General features: G+C 41.5%; 1 protein-coding gene across 4 annotated transcripts in view; it reads right to left on the bottom strand.

Annotated features, from left to right (window-relative positions):
- Nucleotides 1-25,035, bottom strand: part of DAB2 (DAB adaptor protein 2) — a 157,323-nt gene that overhangs the window by 35,346 nt on the left and 96,942 nt on the right. For 3 of the 4 annotated variants that reach the window (XM_032415263.1, XM_032415259.1, XM_032415260.1), the window contains exon 1: nt 13,750-14,155. The exons of the other annotated variant lie outside the window; for it this stretch is intronic. The gene's annotated coding sequence lies outside the window, so the exon portion shown is untranslated. Of the gene's footprint in view, nt 1-13,749; nt 14,156-25,035 lie in introns of those variants that run through there. 4 annotated transcript variants of the gene reach the window in all.

Raw genomic sequence — 25,035 nt, forward strand, 5'->3', positions numbered from 1 at the left:
ACACTTAAATACTACGGCAACCGTGGGATGGATATAAGTGATTAGATTGGTGCTCCATGTGTAGCCTCTCTTTATTATCCCTATTATAGTCATTAAATAAATGTAACTCAAGCCGGTCCTAGAAGCTTTGGACAGATTCATGGTGGCATCTGCTATTTTCTGGTCTTAGAATAGTAGGCATTTTTAGCATCAGAGAATGTAATTAGATCATTCATTTCCTCAGCTGAACTCTATAGCCCTGTGCAAAGACAAGTCTTCTTTGAAAGCCACTATTAAGTTCCTAATCCAATCTTTATTAAAAAGACTCAATATTGTAGACAAGGAGGTTAAAACAAATCCTCAAAAAACTAATGATCAAGCCCTTCTACACCCCACAGATGCCTTCTAGTGCAGCAAAGTCTGAAATTAGGAATGTTTATAGTTGTAACGTTTTTGTTTTGTTTTTTAAACTAGGATGCACTCGTTAACGAACTATAGAAGCAGGCAGATAATGAATCCACCAAAGAAAATAGTAAGAGAAACAACACCAAGGGACTAAATTTTCTTAGTCCCACTAACACAAGCAAAGTTCTACTTTTAGGGCTATCAGAAGTGGATGTGATTAAAATTTCTGAGGGTCAATCTCTCCAGTGTTGAGGTTCCCTTCCCTAAGTTCCATTCTACATTTGCACCTTCATCTAAGAAAGTCCCTTTTTTAAAAGGGTAAAAACAAATGCCTTTCCTTTTGACTCTGAAAAGCCTGTCATCTATCTCACACCGTGCCTAGCCAGAGTGACTACACAAAGGGGAAGTCATTGGCTACCCTAGATTTTGCCCTGAAATCATGCTATTAGAAGATTAAGAAGGCTTTTGAGTACTGACAGCTTTTTTGAAAATTTCTTCTCCTTCTCCTTCTTCTTATTTTATTCAGAGCATATGGGGTTTGGTGATTAATCTCTGTTCAAAACCACTGGAATTTAGAGACTGAAAACGAAGTTTACCCCCGAATGCAAGCTAATTCATGTAACAAATCTATGTCCCTACCATGTGCCAGGCACTCTTCTAGAGCTTGTCAGTGAGCAAAATAAAGATCTATTCCTATGTAGGGTTTGCCCTCTAGCAGGGAAACACATAAAGGGATTACAGTCTTTCAGAAGGTGATAAATGTCCTGGATAAAAAGAGAGCAGAGTGGATTGAAAGTGCAGGGTTGGTGATGGCTTAAACAGGTTTCTTAGGAACACAGAAGGAATACCATATTTTTATGAGTTAAATTTATTGGATGTTTATTATATGCCAGGTGTGATGTGTGATGTATGATGCTAAACCTCTCTCATTTAATTCTCTGGGGGAAGTATCATCATCCCTACCTGACGGGAGAGAAGGTGAAGTACAAAAGTCAACCAACCCACTAAAAATCCCACAGGTCTAATACATACGCTCTTAACTCCTTTTTTAAGAATTATACAAGCAAAAAGAGAGAATTAAACTCAGTTCTTCAGATTGGAGGAATGTGAATTAGCCAGAAAACACTTTCAGGAAAGAGGAATTGATAGCAGTGAGTAAAGGATATTTATGTCAGCTTGGCTAGAATACAGGACCTTGCTGGGTGATATGAGGGGAAAGGTGGAAAGTTGGGTCAAACTGGATTAGAGTGAATTTTCAGAGGTACATTTTGTCTAGACGGTACTGGGCAGACTTTGAGGTTTTGAGCAATGGTTTGGAGGCTGGGGTGGTGACAAATCTGAGTATGGACCATGGCATCAAAGAGTCACATCGCTTTGTAGTATGATCATTGCATGAACTTGCCACTTGGAGTGATTCAACACTGCCGGGTTTTTCATTTAAATACTTGGCTAATCTTTTGGAAACAAAGCCTTTTAATTGAAAGGTTAAGGTCTAACAATCTCAAATGTCAGATCCAAGGTTATCTAATCTTGCGAAACTATGATGCCTGGTGACCCTCAAACTTCAAAAAACCAAGTGTTCCAAAGGTGGCTTAAAAAAAAAAAAAATCAAAGGCCATTATGTCTTATAACCTTCATTCTAAGAAGATCCATTTTACCCTAAGAACAGAATTTCCATAATGTGAGTTTTCTGAAAGGTGATGTAAGTGAATTGGTATTTTGAAATATGACCACCTAAAGGAATATCCTTTATAAAAGGCAGCTACCGACTAAAATAGTCACATCGTTATAGCTCCTTGTTTGAAGCAAAATATATAGCATTTCCCCATTTTATATATGTTCTCCACATAAGTTGAAAGACTAGGAAGGTCAGTACCAAGGAAATGCTGGTTAAGAAGGGAGCGAGCAGGGTGAGAGATTTCTGCTTTTTATGCATTTAGAATAGTGATATTAGGGTGACACGTGCCTTTCTGCATTTTTTAAATTAAGTTCCTTAGAGACAAGCTAATTTGCCAGATAGCAATATTTAAAATGTAGGTAAATCTACAGTCTACCTTGGGCTAGAGATAGAATCATGAGGGTGCTTTAGAATTCAGTCATGTGAAATTAAACTCAAAAGCTAAGAGAACTCACAAAGTGAACACGCACACGTCTAAAACATATAGAATGCTGCTCACTGTAAACTTTGAACTATTGACTTGGACATCATTCATTGATACTTACCTCTCCAAAGTTATTGAGAAAAACTCTTGATATATTAAAAAATGAACAGTAAGTTTGGATCAAATGGTCACTAGGATTTGAAAAAAATCTTTAATGCTGGTTTTTTAAAACTTGGTCAGTGTATGGTCTGTTGTTGGTTTTTAGGCTGTTTTTCTTGGACCCAATGAGGTCTGTGGAACACTAATGAATTGGCAACCCAATTTAGGCATTTAAAAAGCCTAATGGATATCACATCCTTACCCGTATTACAGCAGCATTATGCTAATTAAAAAAAAACAGGTTTCTTTTGATTTTGGCAGAAATTATGTTAAGTCAAAGGGATAACCTTAATTATCCAGTGCTTGAGCCAAAGTTTTCATTTATTTCTTCCATTTTTATTAGTTTTTTTTTTAGGAAACAGTTTAGTGGCAACTTTAAAAAAAAGAAAGAGAAGGAGAATAAGAAGTTGTCCTTGGGTGAAGTATCAGGTTGAAAACTATTCACCACTACGATAATTACTAGCCAGGTGATTATACCCATCGGGTTAGATCGATGTATGAGCTATGATGAATACTCCATTGGTAGAAGTTAACCCAAGGACTTGAAAAGACCACACCATCTGGAGAGTTTCAGTAACAGCTTGCCTGCCTTTCTCAGGCCCTGAGCAGATATAAACTAGAGGAACATATGGATGTTACTGATTATAAATAACCTTAAAGTTAAAAAAAAGGACTCAGAACTGTTTTACTTATATCAATGGATGATAAGGTGAACTGAAGCTTCGCATTTTGCCCACTCTATAATAAATTACAATCAATGTTGCAAATGAGAGCAGCTTGTCACTCATTCACTTGGCCATCTGGTTATTGGTTCTTGAACACCTACTGTGTGCCAAGTGCCATGCTATGCTATATATACGGTGCAGAAAGAGATGGCCTCTGGTCTCAAGGGGCTTATGACACAGGCAGGGGAGAGAGAACAAGCACGTAATAGTCACAATCGGTGTGAAGTTGTTTAGAGGAAATGTTTCTGATTAGGGTAGAAAGCCTCATTGCCATTAATAATGTTTAATAAGAGCAAAATTAGTACTACTTCAAGGAATCCTATATAAATTGCTTTCTTATTTTTATCAACCATGAAAAGATGCAAATTTTGTCTTAAGGGCTTAATTACCGTCTTCAACAGACAGTTTTAAAATTACGACATTTACTTAAATCACTAATTAGATGAAGGATATTTATGTTCAATGTTTGGGAGTCTTCTATAACCATAGTACAATCTGGAAGAGCATCTTGTGATACATTCGGTTATTAAAGAACGTCAATGATGATTCCTGAAAAGTTTTCCAAATTTCTGAATCAACGTTATATCATAAACACCAGAAAGAAATGCTATGCTCACTTGGCGTTCAGTTTTATCGCTTCAGAAGGGCAAGCAATTCAGAGATGACATGAACCTCGGTATTCTAGAACCAAACACGTTCTGTGGCACTCTTATTTATCAGATCTTCTGAGTACAATGGTGCCACTTTCAGATCAGGCAAAACTACTGAATCACAGATTTTAATGAAGCAATATTATGAAAATGTAACCAGGGCCACTCCCCAAGATGGCATTGGTATTTAAGTGACATGGCCTACTTACAAGAGCATTAGAAAGGGAGTATCCAATAGCACCTGGTTAATGTCAGTCTTTAAAAAATTGGACTTTATTATCACTGCAAATAGGAAGCCCTTAAACAAGTGTTGGCTGCATGAAGTATAAAGAGTCCAGATCCTAAAACAGAACAGGGTTGCCTCCACTGTTACAAAGCTGAACATTTGTATCTCTATACGCTATCTGGAAACAGAACTACAGAATGTTTTTGGTACATGGATATGTCTAAAAGATCAATAACAGTACTGTCTGTAGTTTAGCATAAAACTAAGATTTTATCATAGATTGTTCACATGTCTACCGAATCTGGCAAACCTGTGACCCTCTATTTTCTAGAACTATCCTGTATGTCCACACCTCTCTCTCCACCAAAAATTTTTAAAAATTATTTTTAGTATTCCTCCCTAATCTTGCCTCGTCGCCACCCCAAGTTCCTGTTTCCAAAAAAGTGATACTTTCTTGTATCATGTATCTTGTCCTTCATGATTCGCCAACTCATATTACAGTGTTATTTTGGTATTTTCTGTACACATAACATAAGTACTTTTTAAGATATTTAGAATACTTGAAGTAAAGAAACTTTGTGGGATGAATTTTTCCTTCACCTTTTCAAAAAGGTCCAATGAGAATCTGAGTTGTAAGAAACTAGTTGTAACTGACCTACTTTTATGGTTGAATTCTTGTGGGAGTGCCCTATCAGACTTCATGGCCTTCTTGATTTTATATTAATCAGGTATCTCTATCTATCTATCTATCATCTATCTATCTACCTATCTATCTATCTATCTATCTATCTATCTATCTATCTATCATCTATCTATCTATCTGCCTATCTATGTATATTTAGAGAAAGAGAGAGAGACAGAAACTCTTTCCCTAGAGAGGCTAATCTTTTCCATTTGCCCTGGACACACACACACACACACATACACACACACACACACACACAGTGCCTTCTTGTGTTGCGACCCTAGGCTGTAATACTTACTGCCTTCGCCTACGTGAATTCCTTCCCGTCATTCAAAGTCCACTCAAGGTGTGTTGCCTTAGGGGAGTCTTCACCGACCTCTCACCAGCCTACCATTTTTCTACTCTTGCCACGACCTATTGTTGCCCTCTGATTCATATAGAACTCTTTCCCCAACTCAATGAAATTTTGAGGTCAGGTCCTACTTTTTGATACCCACATAGTTTGGTAAAGAGTAGTGCACTTACAGCATTAGGGGTAACACATATTTTCCATTTGCTCTGTAATATTGGCTTAGGCAAATCTTTTCTCTACGTTGCTGATTTGTCATGGAATACAGGTTTTTCTTCAACTGTTAAACGATCTCTGCTCAAATTCATCCTGCCAATAGAGCTAGGAGAATTTATCTGAGTCAGAATTTTGTTTTCCTGATTTAACAAAGAGATCTACTGCATAACAAATACAGATTAAAGTTCTTGTCCTTATATCCAAGTCTCAGTGCAATCCATCTCTCCTTTCCAAACCCATGTCTTCCCTCTCTGCCATCTGTACTTTCTCTTGGTCAAACTGGCCAGTCTGTATCTTTGAACGCACACCTGCATAATTTGCTTATATGCTTCTGCCTAAGGATGCACTTTTCTTCTATCTGACTTCCACCAGTCTTTTAAAAGCTAAGTCCATTATCACACTGGTGTCCTTTTCTGGACCCTACCCACACCACCTCATTATAAGAAAACCTTATGTTAGTTGAGTAGATGTCATTTTCTCTAAATTTCTTATAGGTAGTGATGGTTGGCATTTACGTGTCTGCTAGCAGGTGTCAGGTCAATATTATCATCCAACTTTCAATTACAGCCAACTTTCGTCATTGAGAATTTTAGACAAGCTGAATAAATCAGAAATCCCCAAAGAACAAGTTATCAGGCAGTTAAACAAGCATCTATGTAACAAGAGACCCTTCCAAAGACAGCTTCAACATTGAATAAAATTAGCTTTTCAGTTGTTTGTCAATTGCCAATATGATGTTTCTGAAAAGCTTCAGTTATAGCTGAATCTTGGTCCAAGCAGAAATCAATATTAAATCTCCTTATTATCAACCAACTGTGGATGGAAGAACCTATTGGATCAGTTATATATTTGTTTTCTACTTCAAAAATGGGATTGCACTTACGATGTTTACCTTTAGAAGCAAAGGTTTAAAAGAAAAAAACCCAAACACAAAAACAAAAAATACCACCACTACCACCCAGTGTTAATGTAATTAAAGCACAGCTGAGACTTTCTTTTAAAGGACAAATATTTGAGCAACTACTCGGAAGCATACCATTCCCACTTCTGATCCTCTGATCTAGAGGTCAGTTGTATGTTTCCCACCTGGATTAACATTGTGCCCCAAAGCCAGACTGGCTCAGCATTCTTCTTATAACCTTGCTAGCCCTCTGACAGGTGTTGGAGCATATGACAACTAAATGATAACGGAAAGTGCTTTAGCATCTGCATTGCATATCATAGAAGATCAAAACAGGTTTGGACCCCTAATAGGACACTTAAAATATGGAAAATAAGTGAGGTCAATTGTGTGAAATGTTTAGAACAAGGAGGGCAGCTATATCCAATATGGACACATTTAGTGAAGCTTTCATCACTTTCCAGTTCTTTGAGTAGGGATTAACTCTAGATCTTAGGAGGACTGAATTGTCCTGCCCAGATGAGATTTAAGTGGTACTTTAAGAGTTAATATTTGTGGGCCTGTACTGGTTTATGAAGCATTGCCACATTCTCCTGCTTGACCCTCACATTTAATAGTTTCAAGGTGTGCAAGAAAAAAGGTCTTCTAATTTTTCAGCTGAAATGTGTTCCTCTCTAGATTTCAGCTTGCTGAAAGCTCACAAACAATTAAAGCAAGAGCCTTTTCCAAATATCAGACTAATTGTTACATTGAGAATTGTAGTTCTAAAGCAGGTGCATTTCTGAAGGAGCAGCTCTGAGAAAGAGAAAGCATTTTTTTATGGTTTCACCCTTAACTTTATTTTATTTTATTTTTTAAAGGTTTTATTTATTTATTTGACAGAGAGAGACACAGCGAGAGAGGGAACACAAGCAGGGGGAGTGGGAGAGGGAGAAGCAGGCTTCCCACGGAGCAGGGAGCCCGATGCGGGGCTCGATCCCAGGACCCTGGGATCATGACCTGAGCCGAAGGCAGACGCTTAACGACTGAGCCACCCAGGCGCCCCTCACCCTTAACTTTAACTTGGAGGCAACTCGTTTTACTGATGGAGAAAATGAAGCTCAGACACAGTATCTCTTGTCTTAAATGGCAAAGTGAGTTGTGGACACAGTCATTTGCAGGTAAGAGTCTAAGCTCTTAACCACTAACCTATGTCACCTCCTCGAAACCAGAATTCCAATTCTCTAATTCTGGATCACACCCTTGTATTTTTCAGTCTAAGGTGTGATCTCTGCTAAACATCAGTCTCTGATTAACATCAGCCATTCTTAGGACTGTTTTGCAAGGTGCGTGAGGCAATTAAGGGTCAGGGACATTGAGCAGCATGCCTAAGAAATGGCACAGCTGTCATCCCAATGCAGGTCCAGAGTCTACATTCTTTGTTTCACGTGATGTAGACTTTCTTCTAGATTCCACTCACTAGGCGTTCTTCCATTGCCAGGCTAGCAACATAATCCACATAATAGGTACTTACTAAATATTCAGATAAACACCAAGATTCAAATCATAAAGATTCATGCTTGAATCCTGGCTCTCCCATCTAATGACATGACCTTGAGCAAGCTGATATGTAATGATCATGTTTGAGCTAAGAAATGGAGATATTTTTCCATCTTCAGTTATTTAAAGTGAAAGATAAATGGGAGAATGGAATGGTACTTTATAAACCATAAAGCTCTATAAGAACCAAGTGTAGTAGATTCATTTACCAATAGGGAGAAGGCTTCATCTGCACTCTGGGCTTTGCATGAAAAACAAAATAAAAAGTTTTATAGGTTAGAGAAAACCATCTGGTTCATGGGTTCTAGTTTACTAGAATCTTTTTTAAAAGAAGTAACTGGGACAGTCTCCTAATAAATGGAGATTAATTAAGCTCTTAAAAAACCCAAAAGAGGAGAAAGGATTTGGAAGTAAGGTGATAATACAAAATAAGGAGTATATCGGTTTTCCTTGGATCAAGAAAACAATACTTGAGGTAGTAGGAAAAATGTCAAGGTCTGTGCTTTTTCATCTTTTGCATCCTAAGATCCAGTTAAACTGAACTATGTTTAAATGCTTTGCTTTATTATTTCCATGACTGTAGGAACGTACGTATTTTGTTATGCTTTCCACTGAACAACTGAATTATAAAACAAATGAATTGTGAAAGCTACTCTTAGATCATGTGGAGGGCTTGTTGAAATACAGCTGGATGAGCCCCACTGCTGGAGTTTGGCTCAGTGGATCTGGGATGGGGACCAAGAATTTGCATTTCTAACAAGTTCCCAGATGATGCCAGTGTTGCTAGTCTGGGGACCACACTCTGAGAACCACTATTTTAGATGAATTCTCTCTAGCTGTGAAATACACCTGAAAGTAACTAAGTGTCCAGTCTTGAAAGACTGAATGAATTTGATTGTGAAATGAGAGCTTATGTGTTTCATCTGTCACATAAAGATTTCAGTCTATTTCAGAGAAACACTGTCCATCAGGGAGAAATAGGGTAGCTTTTTACCCAGAGAATATGTGAAACCACATATCCCTCCCCCAAATTTATTCCAGGTTGAACAGTATTTTTTTTTAAAGATTTTATTTATTTATTTGACAGAGAGAGACACAGCGAGAGAGGAAACACAAGCAGGGGAAGAGGGAGAGGGAGAAGCAAGGGACCCCAATGCGGGGCTCCATCCCAAGACTCTGGGATCATGACCTGAGCTGAAGGCAGACGCCACCCAGGCGCCCCTGAACAGTGTTTTAAATCTCACTTTTCCAGGATTGTTCTATTCTACCTGCTCCCTTACTCTGTGGTTACCTGAAAATTTAAGTGACAGGACTCCTGCATTCTTTTTTTTTTTTAACTTTTTATTGTTATGTTAATCACCATACATTCTGGTAACTTCCTTACAGCTGAACACTCAGCCTGCTGGGTTCACTCAGAATTCTTACTGGTTTAAGGCAATTAAAGGTCACTTGCCTCTAGCTAGCTGGTATAAGTTACAGTAGCAGAGACAAACTGCCAGGCTTCTTTAATATTGAGGTAATAGCTTCTATGTTCCTGAAATTTCATAAGCCTTCATGTTCTAAGAAATAGCAAGAGTTAGACAATTAAGTGTTAAGATTAAAATAAGTTGAGAAGAGGAAAAGGATGAGGTAGGTAGACAGGAGATTCTACCTCAATAAAAAAGTAACTTCCATTTTTAGATCAGGAAGCAATTTGTTCAGATTTTGCTCACCCTAGAGTGGCAGGCTTCCTTCCAGTGTAGAAGGATGCGGGAAGGGGAGTAACCATGGCAACCTGCCCAGCTACGTGGGCAAGCATAGGACGGGGCCGCACGCACTTGGAAGACTTTATTTCTAGCCCAGTCACTCAGTTTAGTATGGGTGGTCCCTCCTTTCCCACTTCCTTCTACTATAATGCTGACTTGGGGAAGAATGGCTCCCACTCGGTAGAGCGGCGGAGAGGGGGTGGAGACTTCAGTGAGCCCAGAGGAGGTCAGCTTGACCAGAGCAAACTCCAGGCTTCCAGGCAGAGAACACAGAGTAACTCCTTGTCTGTTCTAGCGTGAGCACAGCAAACACCCTGGCGTTGTTAATACTAAGTGCTTGAATGAGTAGCAGTTTTCAGGTAGATGAGCAGTGCCCAATTTTGATGAAGAAATTCTCAACTCTGCCTTCAGTTTTCACAAAGACACATAATTCAGTTGTTCAGGGGGCAAAAATAAAACAAAACACCTACATTTCTAGGTCAGAGAGAACAGAGTATTCTAAGCATATTAGATTAACAATCTCCCCAACAAACTTGGGCTAGGTACTCTTATTCTCTCCAGATAAGGAAGCTTAAGAACAGAGGGGTTACGCAATTTGCCCGAGGTCACATAAGCAACAGTGGTCTAGCTGGGATTTGAGTCAAGGCGGTAGGACTCACCCCACTACCTGGTTGTCCCGGGTGGGAGGCAGAAACTGGCACGAATTCTAGCCCTTTGTGTCCATCCTCGGCATCACCTGTTCCCTTCATCAAAAATGAGCATGGTTTTTGTAGAAGAGGAGACTGATGGCCCCCTCTCTGATTCCCACAATGCAGTCAGGCTACGTTACCGTGAGTGAGGGGTCTGTGAAGCACACCGAACTGCTGTTGCAGCTAGCTCACCTAGAAGGGACTTTGGCCCACCTCTGTGCAATTCAGTGGCGTGGCTTCAACTTTAGAAGTACACGCAGCACCGGGGAGAATTTTAAAATACCACATCCTAGGGACACCTGGGTGGCTCAGATGGTTAAGCGTCTGCCTTCAGCTCAGGTCATGATCTCGGGGTCCTGGGATCGAGTCCCGCATTGGGCTCCCTGCTCCTTGGGAGCCTGCTTCTCCCTCTGCCTCTCTCTCTCTCTCTCTCTCTGTCTCTCATGAATAAATAAATAAAATCTTTAAAAAAAAAAATACCACATCCTATTACTCAGGTGTTTCTTATTGCCAGTGTATGTCTCGTTTTGATTCCTTGAGGAGGACAGAAAACCTGACATGTTCGGTCTGTTAAGGGACACTCCCCCGCCAATCTGCTCTCAAGCCTTTCCATGGGGGGAGGCATGTTCTGATGCCCATGAGGGCAAGTGGCCACATGGGAGAGCTCAGTCTTCAGCAGCCTGCTCGAGCGTTTCAGCATCTTCACTTGTCTTTGAGAAAAGCATCAATTAAATCTCCAAGGCAGGAAAGATTGAGGGAGAGAAACACATGATGCCTTCAAAACCATTCAGATAAAAAATATCAATGGTAGCAAGCTTAGGCTCACTGTAGAATCAGAAATGAAGCAGCATATACTTGCTGTGCCACCGAGAGCCCATGTATCCACAAAGCCTCCTGCTGGCCAGGAGACACCCAGCAAGGCATATGTCTTCCTGCTCTCTCAATCTTCAGATAACTGAGGCATGGCCAAGCAGGCCAATAAATATCACCTCCAACCATCTGGTCAGAAGTTTCTAGAAGTCCCTGTACCACCTTCATGCCAACAAGTGTCTTAAAAGCAATTCCCTCAATCCAAACAAGGTGACTAAGATCCAGTCAACCTTTTGAGTAAGACAAGAGATAAACCTAATGCACAGGAATTTGGACTTTTAGTTGAATCTAAAACTCTCAAAAGTCTTGAGTGGAAATGCAGACTCTCCCTCAAAAGATTAGATAAGGGTTTTAACAAGTGCCATGCACGGCTCCCTTCCCTCTCCTAACATCCTCAGATGAAGATCCAATTGTGTCCAAGACCAGAATGCCAACAAGATAGGTGTCATGGGGGAGCCTGGGTGGCTCAGTCGGTTAAGCGTCTGCCTTCGGCTCAGGTCATGATCCCAGGATCCTGGGATCGAGCCTGCTTCTCCCTCTCCCTCTGCCTCTCTCCCTGCTCATGCTCTCTCTCTCTCTGTATCTCTGTGTCTCAAATGAATAAACTAAATTTAAAAAAAAAAAAGATAGGTGTCATGATTCAAAGGCGGAGGACATTCCACTAAGATCAATTGGTTCTGGCCATCCAGTAAAAACGTGTAGGAGGGTATAGCTTAACGAAGAACTGGTTTCCAGGGCAGTTGTTTGGATAAGAAGGGACAGAGCAAAGAGTGGGCAGGGAAAGGGGAAGTTAAGTTATTCACCAACAGGAAAAAGAATCCAGTCTGCCTTAGGGGCAGACTGATGAGGAATTTAGAAGAAGTAATCAGTCCCGGAAATACACATTGGAAAAGGCTACTAGAGCTCCTCCGTGCTTTCTCCAGCAGACTGTCCACATCGCACACTCCGTGTTGTATGAAGTGTGGCACTGTTTATTGCTTCACCGAAAAGGTCCTTCCCCCAAAGGTTAAAGAGAGCTCAGTCCCAAATGCTTCTGAATTCTCAAGACAATAAACTTTCCTACGGTGTCATTGAGGCCTGTTTCCCTTCAAGGAGAGAGAGACAGAACCCGGGGTGGGAGGGGCACCAGGCCAGGAGAAAAGTAGCCTAATCATGGTCTGACTGTGGGTGTAAGAAGCACGCATGGAGTTGTCATAGACCAGGGAGATAAGCCATTTGGTAGCTGCAATGCTCCCCCATTCCCAGCTAGTTCCTCCCTCCCCAACAGCCAGTAGATGCTCCTGTGCGGGGAGCTAACCTCAAGCCTGTAAGGAAGATCAATTCTATATCCCATCAAAGCCATTCCGAGAGCCTTATCAGACATTTTGAAGGCATTTTTGTAGCTGCCTTCTTTCTTCAACCATTACTTCTGTTTGAGTTAGTTCTGTCTTACCTCCTTCTCCCCCACTCCCCTGCTTTGCCTGATTAGGGCCAGAAATTTTTTTCATTAAGTCACTTTAGAGTGTAATAACAACATTTACTATTCATGAAGTCTCCCCTCCATAATTTTTAAGTCTTTCCATGTGTCTGGAAGCTTATTGCTGCTCTTCTCATTTTACAAGAGTGCCTGTCTTCCTTCCAAACACAAACTAAAAAGAAAGAGGAAAAGGTGGGGCGGGGGGAGGGTGGTTAAGGGCGTGGAGATAACATCCAGATTCTTTAAGTGCTTTTAATCCAGTTAAATTTCCCTTTGGACTCAAACAGCTCCCTGCTGACATTGACGGGGGACCGAATTCCAGGCTAGGAATTGAGTCAAGCAAGAGGAAAGGAAGCAGAGACGAATAACAGAGTCAGCTCTATGCTATGAAAACCGCTATGCTGACTGGGGCTCCATGGTTTTAACCCATTCATTTTTTCCCCCCTTTTCTAGAATTCTCACTTAATCTTTCCACCCAGTTTAGAGCGAGCAGGCCAACACCTTTTAAACGCTCCAGGGATTTAAGACAAGTTTGTTCAGTCTCTTGGGCAGATACTTTCTTAAGAATGCGAGCGTAAGACAAGTTCACATTTTCATGCCACATGTTGTCAGTCACCAGGAAAAAAGCTTCTCAGGGGCACAAACCGGGTCCCCAGCCTTTGTCACACGGCAAAAATAAACACCCCTGGAGGAGTTAATTAGGCGGTCAGCAGCCACACCAGCGTCCTACCAGGGTCGCCCGCAGAGCTTTTAAACAAGCGTGCGCGCGCGCGCGCGCGCACACACACACACACACACACACACACACACAAAGGGAGGCGCTTGTGAAATGTCACAAGCTGGACATCTGCCGCCCGACCCCAGAGGTAAATGCAGTCCCTGGAAGCATTCCTCGGATGTCAGGCCACAAAACCGCGGTTTCCCCAAGTACAGTCTCCTAAGATTCGCCCCCCCCCCCGGTCCCTGCGCTGCACCCCAAGGGGGAAAAAGCCAAGAGGGGAGGAGATGGCGAAAAATGGAGCCAAGGGGAGGAAGGACGGGAAAGCGACTCACGGCTAGCTAGCGCCTCCGCGAAGCGAGCATGACTTCCCGCTGCCGAGCCTCCAGGCTGCCGCGCAGCCGACTCGGCGGGCCGCGCTTAAATAGCCGCCGGCCGGGGAGCCTCGGAGCCGCGCGGCCACTCCCGGCGAGATATGGTTCTAATCAGATGCTGGCAGCCGAGGACTCCCCAGGAATGCGCCGGGATGTTTTTGCTGCCTGGGCTTGGTAACTCCCCCTCAACGTGTCTGCTGAGTCTTCCAAACTTAACTGTTTATTAACCCGAGCCGCAGCCACGCAGAGCGCCCGGCTCCCCTCGCTCGCGAGCCCCGCCAGCGGGGGGCGATCGCAGGGCCGGGTTCCCCCCCACCCCGCCCGCCGGCCCCGCGGAGGAGGGACGAGGGAGGGTGCCGGTCGGAGCTCCGGCCGCCGCGAGCTGGGGACGCGGGACAGGGGAGGGGGCAAATAAGGACAGGAAAGGGAAACTCCGCAGGAAAGGGGTGGGATCCACCCGACCTTCATTTCACAAATTCCTTCCCTGGATTGCCACTTCAGTGATGTGGCACACGAAAGTCATCCTAACCCGTTGGGGCCCTCGGAACAAAGGGCTGCCTTTACTCCTGACTTTCCTGGCAAGAGGCAACGGATCCCAGCTCGGATCTGCTGTTTCTCCAGTGGAAAGCGGGATTGCCCCTTTGCAGGCATTGCTGATGCGGGTGCACTTAACTTGGTGGGAACTCTGTGTGTGTACATGTAAAACATACTGTATTTATGGACGAAATAAAATCCTGAGAGACAGATATAAAACAATACTCTGAAATCGATGTAAACAAAAACGTTCACCCCTATATAACCTATCTAAATAAGCCGTGCCTCTGGTACAAAGATTATGTACTGACTTCCCTTCCGGTGTGTACATCCGTGTGTAGACACACAACATGACTGTGTACACTGATTTCCACAGTGTTCCCTCCACCTCTAGGAGAAATAGGCAACATGAGAAATAAAATATTTGAAAATATTGACACGCAGGGCTCAGCAGAAGGCACTCCATAGCATAGCTTCGTGAACCTTCACAAACTGGGAATTCATTTTCTCCATATTTTAAAATCATGAACGATTGTACAATATCCCCAGAAACTCTGTCACTTTTAAAGAATTTTGAAATTATTTTGTGAAAAGCATGTCTATGTTCCTGTTATTTTTTTTTTTTTTTTTTGAAGTTGGAGACAGTGTGTACTAAATGTGAACATGCCAAATTATGACTTGGATGAGAAGGGGTTATTGATTTTATTGAGTAAGCAACACACAGCGGATTTGCATTTTACCTCTGGAAACGGAGGGTTCAAATCAGGCTCACGGGACACCAAGGATGCATTTTGTGGTCCCAAGCCTAGCCCAACTGCAAAGCCGCTGTGTAATTTGGGGCAGCTCAGTGTGAGTGGCAGTCCCTGCTCTCAAGTAGGTCAGGCTTGGGACTGCCCGGGAGCCGGGGGCGCAGAGTAGCACAACCCCGTGACAGGGAGAGTGCCACCTCTCCGATTTCTGCCACCTGTCTCATCCCCTCACACCTGAGGGTGCTGGGCTGGGGACGGTGGTGCTGACAGTTTTCAATGTTCCTCTGAGGTAATTTGCTATTATCAAAAAAAAAAAAAAAAGACTGCCTGTGAATGATAAGAGGTATGTAGACTTTAATCTTAGGACAGTATTTATAACATTTATGCAGAGAACTTTAATTCTGGTACATTTTAGGACATACTGCTTTATTTCTAAGACCCAGGAGTCCAGAAGGATAGTTGCACTTCCAAAGGCTGAGAAGCTGGACAAATGACAGCTGAGTTCAGGCAAATAGAGGCATTGGCAATTTGGGGGAAAAAAAAAGGGGTTTCTCTTTTAACCTCAATAGGTAATATTTTCTCAACTCAGAAGTGACCACCCAAACCTATTTATTTTTTAATCAAAAGACTGTTACTAGAAATGTTAACATATGTTTGCTCTACCACATGGAAGGGATATATCTAAGGAGCCAGAGGAAGAAAATGATTTCATCTGCAATGAGCTGGAGTTTCAAGAGAAGACTTTGATGAAAACAGTCCATTTATGAGCAGTGGGCTCACACATACAGCTTAAAATAGACAGCTCTGTCATTTTACACAGAAATCTTAAGAGTCGACAGCGGAGAACTCTGATTTGAAGAGTGTTTTTATATCTCTAGGGTGCTGATATTGCTTCTGGCAGTAATTCAGTGTCCTGCTCACAGTAAAAAAAAAAAAGGAGCATGAAAAGAAATTTAACTCTTTTTATCTCTGATGGAACACAGTTTCCTGTCCCATAGAAGTCGTTCACTTTTCGAAGGTCTAAAGTGAACATCGTTGCAGTTGGAGAATCACACCCAAGCCCACCCAGACATTAACCCTGCCTAAGCGGTCTTTTCTTATCACCATTGAAATTAATGTTTAGCACATTAAGGTGAGGAAAATTCAATGCAATGTTTGAAAAACTATGGTCCTTGCATGACTTTCTCTTGCACAAAACCTGCCTGTGAGGAAGGAAAAAAAAACAAAAAAAAAAAAACAAAAAAAACTGACGACTGTGTTCCCAGCCTAGGAAAAGGGTAGTTAATCCCGTGATGGTTTGCTGAAGAATGCATGGTTTATTATTAAAGTAATCTCTTAAGATTTTCCTGGAATGTGCTTCCACAGCAACTCTGCCTGTGCGAGCTATCCTATGTGTGTGTCTTTTCTTCCACAATTAAGCTGGTTTTCCCCCCTTTAGCTCACAGACCTAAAGTGTTCTCTCTCCCTTCTCCAGCCCTTCTTCTGTCCTCCTCCCTACAGCTCCTGTCTCCCTTAAACATCCCATTCTGAATCCTGCCATTTCCCATGAACTGTAAAGGGCACTTTGGATGTGGTCCTAGGGGACTCTTCTGTGCACCTTGATGCCTTGCTGGACACTTCCAGATGTTCTCATCAAACAAGGACTGGTTCAAGTTTGTGGATCTAGCAAGGTCGCAGCTTTTCTTCTTCCTCCTCAGTGTCATAAAAATAAATGAAGAAAATAGCTCTTGTTCCAGAAAATGTTCTTTGATCTTGACTTACCATATTTACAGACACAGAAAAACTGACCCTATCGGATTTGGCTGTTGGCAAGGCATGACAAATATTGGAGGTTTTTCCTATCTATCTAATCCATCTATCTAAAATATTTGGAGGGTAGTCTTATTGAAGGCAGCCTGTTTTTCTTTTGTTTTGTTGGTTACACCTGCAAAGCACCTCAGAACTCAATACTTACTATTTGCTAGTGATGTGTATTAGTAAAACTCAAACGGTACTTCGAAAATTGGGATATTTAAAGTGAAGGACATTTAAAAATTCAATATGAAAAATTTATATAAGTAATTGCATTTTGCTACCAATACAAACTTTTATAATGAGAAGTTGTAAAGGGGAAAAAGAATACTCATATGAACTACTGGTTAAAACATCTTATTTGGAAAGCAATTTGAAAAGAGTGGTTAAAAATAAAAATACATATAAACCTACAAAATATCAATATTAATTATTATTGTAGCCAACACTTACATAGTTCTATATCTTATGAATAAGAATCTATCCCTAGAAATAAAGCAAAAATGCTAATCACTGCATTGTCCGTAGAGTAGGAACCTGGGAATAAATTTTGTCTGTCAATAGGAGAATGATTGAATAAGTTATGATTCATCTGCACTGTGAAATCATATGCAATCATTTAAAAGAATAAATTAGAGTTAAGCCTTGTAATATGGAAGGATTTCTAGGGATAGATTCTTGAGAAAAACCAGATACAGAAAAACATGTAAAATATGGTTCTGTTTTGGTAATATGAAAAGCAACACCTATCCATATAAGTTTGAGTGTGTGTGTGTGTGTGTGTGTGAGTGTGTGTGCATAATTATAAGGGAGACTAGAGATTACTGGGAACCTCATGGAGATGAGAATAGACAGGAGAGGGAAGGGGGTAAGAGCTGTACAAAAAAGGAAAAGAAATTAAAATATTCTGTATGCAGATATATAGAGATTGTATTTGTGTATCTAATTGAAATGGTATATGCACAGGCTTGCATAATTTTTAAAAAAATACACCAATTGATTTTAAGATAAGGGAAGAGAAGAGTTATAAAAGAAATCCATAAAATAGCTTTCACTGAGGTGTTTTCCTCAAGATCGTTCAAAAGTGAGTATTCATCAGTGTTCTCATGATCTAATTCGGCCGCTAGAACAATAGTTCTCAAACATTCATGCTCACAGCAGACATTCTGGGAGCTTGCTATAAGGGCGAATTCCTGGCCCCAGCCTGAGACTGGAAAGGTGTGTAGGTGGGGGAGGGGGGCGTGAAGTGCCTGGGAATCTATGTGCTTAACCAGCACTTCTGGGTGATTCAGATGCTGTAGTCCTGGGGACCGCACTTTGGGAAACACTGAGTTCTCCTGCAGTCAAGAGCATACTCATTCTGTTTTTCTCTGAGTGAGAAGAGCTCAGTGGGGAGGGAGCAGCTCAAGGATGATAGGAGGCAGGTGCCATTGGTCTTTAGACATTGATTTTTCTCTCCCATTGGCTCTCTGCAGCTTCAGGCAGTGTCCTGGCTTTGATGGTGACTCTCTCCCTACCCTCTCCCCTGTCAAGACTTGTTTTCAGAGAAAGATCTGATATCAGCCATTTGCACTGACCTATACACAGATATTTGCATTTCCAATCCTGTGTCTTACTGAGGCACAAAAGGCACCCGTCTTTGTTAAAGAGATCTCAGTCATCAGTAAGAATAGGGACAGATCTTTTTCCTATTTGTGATCAGTTGGAGGCAATTGTCAACTCCACCATGCACCCAGCTTAAGGTTACCCAGAAAGAGAGAAGAATTATGTGACTTCCAGCTCCTGGGATGATCCTCTACTATCCCTGAAGTCATACTAGACCTTGGCTTCAAAGGGGCCATTGGAAAACTGAAATTGGGTATTATGTACATGTTTACTTTTATGATATAGCAAAGGAAAGTGGGATTTAGGATCAGATCTGGGTGAAAGTCCTGGCTCCATCTCTTACTAACTGCAAGATTTAGGGCAAGTGGCCTAACTTCTCAAGGGCTCAGTTTCCTCATCTATCAAATGGGCATTCCCTGTCTTCGATTTTTGTTTTGGTTTTTGGTAGAAAACAAAGGAAATCATATTCAATGAGAAGAGTTTGAAGAATTTGAGACTATATGAATACTGTAAATTATGTTTAAATTATGGAAAAAATACATTACTAGAAAGGTGTTCTTGTCCTAAATTATTTCTATCACCAAGAGAAGAAATACTGTCTAGTAAATCATGTGTTAGGTAACTATGCTCCTGTGGCTGTGGTGGACTTTCTTAAGGCTGACTTCTCATGTGGAACAGTCCTGGACGCTGATTTTCTAGCAGATTCGTGAGGATCACTGTAATGGATCAATTTCATCCTTTCAAAGAGAGCTGAGTCAATTTCTGCTGAAATGGGGACATTAAAAGGGGGGAAAGACAGAAAATTGGAAAAGGGGGACTGAAGCCCAACCTCTTGTACTTTGGAGCTCTATTGCTACTACCGAGAAGGTGCCTCGCTGTCCACAGACACTGAATTCAATCCAAAAATATTTCTACTCTGCTCCAACTACGGCCACGTGCTGGGCTGAGGCTGGCCAAACAGCCTCAGTTCTAAACCAGAACGGCCATCTGGGAATCAGGAAGGAATACTATTTTCCGTAGTCACTTAACGCTCAGGCTCAAAATCACTTCTTAATTAGAGAAGGGGGAGAATCCGTGTCTGGACTCCAGGGTAATTTAACTCCCCAGTTATTTGGAAGCTTATATGTGTGTGTGCCCATGCTTATGTGCTTTTTCAGAGGCAGGGAACTGTAGATTTCACTGGATTATTAAAGGACCCAGTGCCATAAAACAAGGTTACATTCCATTGTGCTATGGGTGCACAGCCACATTCTTCCCATCCATTTTTATCTGAGGATTTTATCTGAGTCTTTTGTACCAATCTGATATTTATCCTCACAACATTATTGTCAAACAGGTTAGGGCAAGTATTACTTTTCCTAAAGGTTAAGAAATGTAAGTGTAGAAACTTTGATTTGCTTCTGTTTATAGAGCTAGGGACAGAGCTAGAACTATTACTCAGCTCTCCTGAATGATCTAGAAGGTATGGCTCATGCAATCAGGGCCCAAACAGTATTATAGAGGTTACTGGCAACTCTTAGGGTTCACTGTATGCTGTCTGGATCTGTCCACACCTGGAAAAGAGTATCTATTGTTGAGTTGTGGATACTCCTTCATCTGCAGGAGATGCTGGCAAATGGAAGGACACCCAGAACAGGGTCCCTTGGACAGTGAGGGAATTTCCTGGGAACTGAGAACTACTGGGGGCTCTGCCAGTGTGACCTGACTGAATTGAGCATGTGTGGCGAAGGCAAGAGACTCCTTGGGCATATGAGGTGGGATAGGGAGAAAGATCTATGAATAGCAGAGCTCTTTCCAAATATCCAAAGACTTGTCCTGTGGGAAGTAGAGTAGCCTCCTCTCTTGGGCCACAGATGTAGAAGGGGATCCTGTGCTGGGTTGAACAGCGTCTCTCCTCCCCAAGATTCCTGTCCACATGGAACCTCAGACTAGGCCTTATTTGGAAATAAGGTCTATCTATGCCCATGTAATTAGTTAAGATGAGGAAATACTGGATTTAATGAGACCTTAGCTCCTTCAATGAAATCTTTTTATTTGCCTTGTGATGCTTTTTGGTCAGAATATTTTGACTTTTTATTATATCCTACTTTGCAGTTAGCACGACTCTGGAACAAGTATGTCTCCAAGTGTGAATCCGAGCTCCATAGCTTACCAGCTGTGTGATCTGAGGAAAGCTACTGAATTTCTCTTCTATAAAGTGAGGGAAATAATAGCATTTCCTTCATAGTGCCATTCTGAAGATTGAATAAGTTCATCTGTCTAAAGGACTTCAAGCAGCAGTTAGCACATGGTAGAGCACTGATGATAATGTGAATTTGTCTGATTATCTTAAAAGAATAATTTTTAAAATATTAAGTACATTTGAAAATAAGCTTACCCTAAACCTCAGAGATTTCACTTCTAAGTCAGCTTAGAGGAACTCCCATGTATGTCCCAAGAAATATGCCTCAGAATGCTTACGATAGCAAAAATTAGAAACAACTTAAGTGTCCATCAACAGGAGAACAGACAAATAAATTGTGGTGCATGTATTCACTGGGAATACTCTAACAATAACAGGAATGACATGAATGTATGACCCAGAACTGCTTATATCAACACAGATGAATTGAGTAAGAAGACCAAATTACAGATGAATACAGCAAGCATGATGCCATTTATATATGGCTTCAAATATGAAAAATAAAATTATACTGAGAGATACAACTATTCATACAAATGAATATAAAGATGTGCAAGAATGATAAATCACAGGGGCACCTGGATGGTTCAGTCAACTGAGCATCTGATTCTTGATTTCAGCTCCGGTCATGATCTCAGGGCCCTGGGATTGAGCCCTGCGTCAGGCTCCATGCTCAGCGGGGAGTCTGCTTGAGATTCTGTCTGTCTCTCTCTCTCTCCCTCTGCCCCTCCCCCTGCTCCCTCTCTCTCTCAAATAAATAAATAAATCTTTAAGAAAAAAAAAAGAATGACAAATCACAAATTCAAGATGATGGTTTCCTCTGAGAGAAGGAAGAAGAATAAATACATTTATTTTATTTATTACCAGTAAAACTGGTAATTTTTTTCTTAAGGCTTGGGCAAATATTGTTTTGTTTAACATCTTTTTATACAGATGTTCTTCTAAGCACTTTATAGATATTAATTTATTTAACCCTCACAACAGTGCTGTGAGTTAAAACCTATTATTACCTCCATTTTACAGATGAAGAAACTATGGAAACTGATTAAAGTCACAGAATTAGTAAAGGACAGAGCCAGGCTTCAAATCCAGGTAGTCTGTTTCCAGGGTTTGTGACTTTACCCCCATGCAATGCTGACTCTGATTAGAATTTTATAAAGAAACAAAAAGGCTGTAAGTGACATTAACTCTCCAACACAGCTTTGGAATGCCCGCTGATGGTATTCTTCCTGCTTGTTCCTGTGACGGCCCTGCCTCCGGACGCCTTGTCCTTCTCTGTCCCACTTTGGCCTTGTACCTCAGCTCCTGATGTTCTCCTGCCCTCCCGGGATCAATGGACTCATTTGGACTCATTTTTCTGGCTTTGATCATGACCTCAGCACCCTTTCCAGGACGTCTGTCCCTGGTGTCTAGACTTTGACCATAAGGAGAAAGTTCTGTCCTGACCCTGGGTCTGGCCCTGAGAGAGAGAAAATGGGAAGTCTACACTACAGCTGAGCACAGGAGCGAAGAGCTGCTGAAAAAGAATGTTTCTCTGAGGAACGTTTTAAGAGAGATTGGGTAGGGGTCCCTGGGTGGTGCCATCAGTTAAGCATCCGACTCTTGGTTTCCACTCAGGTTGTGATATCAGGGTCTTGAGATCAAGTCCCATGTCAGGTGAAGAGTCCACTAAAGTTTCTCTCTCCCTCTCCCTCTGCCCCTCCCCACTCTCTCTCTCTCCCAAATAAATAAATAAATCTTAAAAAAAAGAGAGAGGAAGATTGGGTAGAAGTAGAGGTGGTAGCAGATGTATGTGAATTTATGTGTTTGTGTGTGGGGGTGGGCACATGTGTGTGTTGGTTCAATAGATAAGCCACTATTTTTTTAGGAGAAATACTGGTGAAAGATACAAATTGTGGGGATGATCCCAAATAACCAATAATCCTTGAAACAATTTCTACCTGGCTTTCAGACATTGTCACTCCCTCTAAATGGAGCTACCCTGATCCCCCACCCCCACCCCCGCCCCATGACAGGGAAAGCATAGTTATTCTGGTTAACATTGAGACGGATTCTCCTCCTCAATCTATCTTTGGTAAAAGAACATTTCTCAGGCCAGCTCAGGGAAAGAAACCTCATCACCAGCTTCTGTTGGGAGAGAAGCCAAAGCTCCTGAAACCCATCAGCGGGCCTCTCCCCGGATTGCTGTCGCTTCAGTCTTCCGTGGAAGAACTGAGCTCACCAAAAGTGTGTTTGCTGAAGAAACACCACCTGGGAAGGCTAGGCTGGGTGTGGGTTTGGATGGATGAAAAACCGGTCCAGAACTGTGCAGTTGTTGCTGAAAATGCTTAAGTCCTAAAGTCCTGTTGCCGAGACCAACCAGGAAATGTGTAATCATAAACTTTAAATGTGTTTATCTGTCCAGTGGACACATTCGTTATTTTGGTTTATATTGAGGCAGTTTTTAAACTAATGTTAGACATTAACTACACTCAGTAATTTGATAACACTGTCTCATCTCTCTTTCTCTTTCCCTCCTCTCTCCCTCTCTTTCTCCCTCCCTCTCTCTCTCTCACCTCTGTCTCTCTCTCTCTCTCTCACACACACACACACCTTTATATTTTGTTGTGATTGAATTTGAGTTATAGGCAATAGTTTTTTGGTAAACCAGGTCTCTGAATAAAAAAGCTCTGATTTACTGTGCTTGCTGATTTCCATGGAGTAACTACACTGGCATGGCTTATTTCAAGGCATCACGTGATGTCATTGAATGTGGAGATGGAAAGAGATTTGCACATTCAGCTCCATGATAAGGTATAGACTGCCATGTTCTTTCCTAATATGTTGACTATGGAAGGGTCTCTTTTCACAATATTCCTGGTCAATAATAATCAGTCAAATTGATTAATCAACTACCTACAAATGAAGAACACCAAGTAAAGTCTCTCTGGAACATGGTGTTTAAAGATCTGGACCACAATGATTAGATACTTAAATAGAATAATTACTTTGTTTTCCTGATTCACCCTGTAGTACAATGAGAATCACATGGGATCGAGATTCAGCAAACATAAATTAGAATCCCGGTTCTGTCCTTAACTATTCATATGATTGGACAAACTGCTTAACTTCTCTAAACTTTCCATTTCTTACGTGTGAAATGGAAAACAAGGCATGTAGCGCAGGCTTATTTCGAGGATTAAACGATACAGGAATGGATGTAAAATAACAAATTCTTGGTACATAGCAGGCCCTATGGTAGCTATCGATGTGAACTGCAGGAAAAAGGAAATGCTCAATTCTTCTCATTTTAAGATTTTCTTATAAGACCAATTTCTTAAACTTCTGGTGCTTGCCTCCATCCTCCGGGAATGAATACGAACAGGTCACAAAACACTTGATAATAAAAGAGAGAAGTATTAATGGGGAAAACTCTGGACCATTTTTATGTGTTATTCTTATTATCTGATAGCTTCTAACTACTTCCACTGCTACTAGTGTGGTCCAAACCAACATCATATTTCTCCCATGGGTCATTGAAATTAACCTCTAAGTGCTTCTGCCCTTATCTCTCACACAGTCTAGTCAATATAGCAGGTAGCGGTTCTCATGAAAATGTCCAATAATATCACACTTTCGTTTAGAAGCCTTCGATAATTCCTATCTCCATCAGAGTCAAAGCCATCGTCCTTAGAAATGGCTTCCAAGGCTGTGCTGCTCTGCCCTCCACCCCATTACCTTTGTCACTGTTGCTGTTACTGATCTTCCCCTCACCCACTTCACACACCAGCTCCGTTCGCATCTCAGACTTTCACATTTGGCTACTCTTTGCCTGGACTGTCTTTCTCCAGATTCATGGCTGTTTAGCTCTCTAACCACTTTAGTTGCTCAAATATCACCTTCTCACGGAGAGGTTTTTGACCATTGTATCAGGTTGGGTAGGGTCCTTCAAAAATTCATGTCCACCGGGAACTTGTGAATGTGACTTTATTTGGAAATAGGGTTTTTACAGATGTAATCAAGTTAGGATGAAGTCCTATTGAGTTAGGATGGGCCCTAAATCCAACAGTTGGTGTCCTTATAAGAAAAGGGAAATTGGACACAGACACACAGGGAAGAAGATGACATAAAGATGGAGGTGGAGGTCTGAATGATGCAGCTACTAGCCAAGGTACACTGAGGACTGAGGTTGTTAACAGAAGTGAGGAGAGAAACATGGAATGGATTCTTCTCTGGAGTCTTTGGAAGAAGCAGGGCCCTGACACCTCCTTGATTTCAAACTTCTAACCTCCAGAACTGTAAGAGAATAAATTTCTCTTGTTTTAAACCACCTAGGTTTTCTTGTTTTGGGGGGGTGTTTTTGAGAGAGACAGAGAGAGCTAGAGAGTGCTCACACATGCAAGTGAA

The sequence above is a fragment of the Phoca vitulina genome, unplaced genomic scaffold (assembly GCF_004348235.1).
Source record: "Phoca vitulina isolate PV1807 unplaced genomic scaffold, GSC_HSeal_1.0 scaffold17, whole genome shotgun sequence".
Classification (NCBI taxonomy): domain Eukaryota; kingdom Metazoa; phylum Chordata; class Mammalia; order Carnivora; family Phocidae; genus Phoca; species Phoca vitulina.